Genomic DNA, 3,454 nt, shown 5'->3' with positions numbered 1-3,454 from the left:
GTGATGTCACCCAATCACCTCCTCACATAGCCAGGGCTATGGGAACCACCCCCCATGGGAGGACACACTGAAGTCCCTGTCCTTTGCTGCAAGTGAAGACATAATTTGCTCAGTGGCACAAAGATAAAATGAGCACTTGTCTTACTTTTCTTAATTCGGTTAATAGAGATTACAGTAGAACTATACCACCCCAGAGAGGAGCTACATAGGGAAAAATCACTGGTACTTTTTGCACTTTCATTGAGGGTGAGAAGGAAAAGCCTATCAACTTCAAAGACCCGCTCTTTCCCAGTCTACTCTCCGCCTGCCTACCAGTTATGCTCCCAGTGGTCAGAGACCATGAATATTTACCTACTCTGCCATGGAAGTTGTTTAATCCACACTTGTCAAATTAAGTAGATCAAATAACTTGATGTTTTGTAATTGTAACCTGCAAATCAACTCACATGATTGACTAAATGTATCTGTCACCAAGCAAGGGCTCCTGTGCCTGCTGTGCAGAGAGCCAAATTCTGACAGCAGGTATTAGCAGCAAAGTAAGAGTTTATTTGCAGGGTATCAGGCAAGGCAAATGGGCAGCTCGTGCCCAAAAGACCTAAACTCCCTGGATGGGTTTTAGCAAAGGTTTTTAAAGCCAGCATTAGAGGAGAGGGTCGTAGGATGCCTGATCAGCTTATGGAGATGCTTCTGATTGCCTGGTGGTGAGGTAACAGGGTGGTATTTGGGGAATCTCAATCATCAATCTTCTGGTTCCATCTGGGGTCTCTGTGCTTGTGTTCAGCATGTAGTCACCATCCTCCACTGGGTGGGGGTCCTAGTTTCTATAGAACAATTCAAAGATATGCATCCGATTGTTACCTATATCCCTCCACGGGGTCTAGGAGTCCTGTGACTCTACTGTTCTAATCATTAACTGCTTGAGTCTGCTCTTTGTAACTCAGGGAAGGCCTAGGAGACTAAAACCTTTTTCTACAAACAACTAATGGGGAAGAAGGAGGAGCTTTTTTACCCAGGAAGTCCCCACAGGGTCCTGCTTGGTTTCAATCCCCCCTTTTCCTTTGATACTCCTCAATCCTGAGGGCAACAGGGGTTGGAAAAGAAAGGGAATAACGTTTTGGATAGAGAGATTAATCATATACTCACAGGGGAACTTGGTTTTAGGGGGACTCGGTTTCATGTCCTGGCACTTATTACTGGAACTTCTTGCCTAGGTGCCTTGGCCCAGTTTTATACCTAAACCAAACTTCATTTCCTCCCTGAGAAATATACCAACAACCTCAGTAAGCAAAATTAGTTTGCAATTTACACAGAATTACATTGTTTAATGAATGAGAAAGTGATGAATGAAAACCCTAACAGTTAAAGTTTATTCTGAGAAATTTGGAAGACAATCTTATCAATGGTAAGCTTACCAGTCTCTTTGAGAGCTTCAGTTGTGAGAATTCTACTCGAGGGCATATACCAAAAGCCTTCTCAAGCTTGACTCAACTCTAATTGTCATGATTTCATGTTCAGTAACAGACACCCAGCTGGTATAAAACCATGCTTCTATAGGGTGTGTTTTGCCCCCCGGGGGAAAGTCATAATTCTTCTTCACTAAGTAAAGAATCATCAATGATTATATCACCAAAGGGAATATGCCAAAGGGAACACCTTAATCCATCTTCTTGCTTTTCCCAAGGAGGAGGGATTGGGAGCTGATAGCATCAGCTGTCATTTGGGGTTGGAGATGGGCAGAGATAGGTCTTCATGTCCTCCAGGGAGCATGAGACACACCTGTAATGCTGTAACCTAAGGGTGGGGCCATGTCGATACACTGTCTATGCAATGACTACATCCACTCCATATGGCTTTAAAACAGTGGGTTTAGGCCCAGAGGATTTGGCTTTTTCAGCTACCTATGAATGCTCAGAGTTGATTCAACTACTGATGCAGAAATAAAGTCAGGCACATGGTTGGAAAAATTGACTATCTTGTGCTTCAGCTGACTGGGCCACATGACATGGTTAAGTTATGTAAGTGTTGGAAGAAATAGGTTTAGGAAAGGGTTGGATATCAACAGTTTCTGTCCATACCCATCCTGAGAATCCAGCAGGATTTTAGTCTCAGATGGGCTAAACCCCAGAGTGCAGTGCCTCTGTCATTTCACCCAGACCTTCGCTTCCCTTGGGAGAAATCCTTAATGACAGGCTAATCTTCCTTGCAGTTTAGAAGCCTCTGGGGCTTTCCCCTAGGCTTTGTGCATACTGAGGAAATGTGGATAAATTTTAAAACTAACCTAAATAAGACATCTGGTAATGAAAATCTATTTCCTCCAATAAGCCTTAAGATGTATTTCATGGACAAATAATAATAAATCATTTATTAGGTACTCTTTCCTTTTTTCTAAACTACTGTATTCACATGCTGATATCTACTGTTGGTATACATAGGCCAGTAGTTGACTAGATGGTCCTCATAAAGGGCAGAAGGGCCTTTTCATGCTACTGCCTATGTAAGAAGGATCCTCTGTTGGTTCAGAACCAAAGAAAGGGACTCATCAGCTGTAAACAAATGGATGACTGATATATTTTATTTTCAATTCCAGAGAGCTCCTTCTTGGAATTTTTATAGCAGAATTCTCAAGAGAAATAGCAGACATACAAACACAGTTATTTGACTAAACTGAAGGGAAGTAAACTTCACTTGAGGATTACAGCTGTAAACCCGAAAAAATGACTTCACTTTTCACTCTTGCCCAACCCCTCCACCATCTTCTCTGCACTGAGAACAGTTGTCCTGCCACAGCCCCTCATCTGCTTAAAATGTGTGCCTGTGCTAAGTCCATCTCCACTTCCCTCCTTGGTCAGGAGCACTTCTTAGGCACTGGGCCCATCACCGTCTGCAGTGGTACGGAAATGACTGATGGGAGCACCAGCAGCTTGGCTGCTCATGTATCCTGACCTCTCTCATTCCTAGCCACGGCTTCCAAACCGACACCATTCTAAGGGACATTGACACAGAAGCCAAGCTCGTTGGGGCTGGGGTTGCCACGGTAGCGGTGGCTGGCTCTGGGGCTGGAATTGGGACTGTGTTTGGGAGCCTCATTATTTGTTATGCCAGGAACCCTTCTCTAAAGCAACAGCTCTTCTCCTAGCCATTCTGGGCTTTGTCCTCTTGGAGGCCAGTGGCTCTTTTATCTGATAGTGGCCTTTCTCATCTTCCCTGCCATGTGAAGGAGCCATTTCCTTTCCCATAGTTCTTTCTCCCATGTTTCTTCTGGCCTGTATTGTATGTTCTTTTTCCTATAACCCCCCAGGCAGCCTGGGGAAAGTGGTTGACTCAGAGTTTGAGGATGGAAGACAAATAATACTGTATTAACAAAACAAAACAAACAAAAAAGATGACTTCAGCTACAGGTTTTGAGGATATGCTTCCTGTCTCTGATTTAGTTAGACCCGTCATTCTATACCTC

At 43.7% G+C, this 3,454-nt stretch overlaps 1 pseudogene; it reads left to right on the top strand.

Moving 5' to 3' along the window:
* Nucleotides 1-2,804: 2,804 nt before the first annotated feature.
* On the top strand, nucleotides 2,805-3,215 carry LOC130861789 (ATP synthase F(0) complex subunit C2, mitochondrial-like; annotated as a pseudogene).
* The last annotated feature ends 239 nt before the right edge of the window (nucleotides 3,216-3,454 follow it).

Source organism: Hippopotamus amphibius, chromosome 9, assembly GCF_030028045.1.
Source record: "Hippopotamus amphibius kiboko isolate mHipAmp2 chromosome 9, mHipAmp2.hap2, whole genome shotgun sequence".
Lineage (NCBI taxonomy): Eukaryota > Metazoa > Chordata > Mammalia > Artiodactyla > Hippopotamidae > Hippopotamus > Hippopotamus amphibius.
This window is presented reverse-complemented; position numbering and strand designations above follow the sequence as displayed.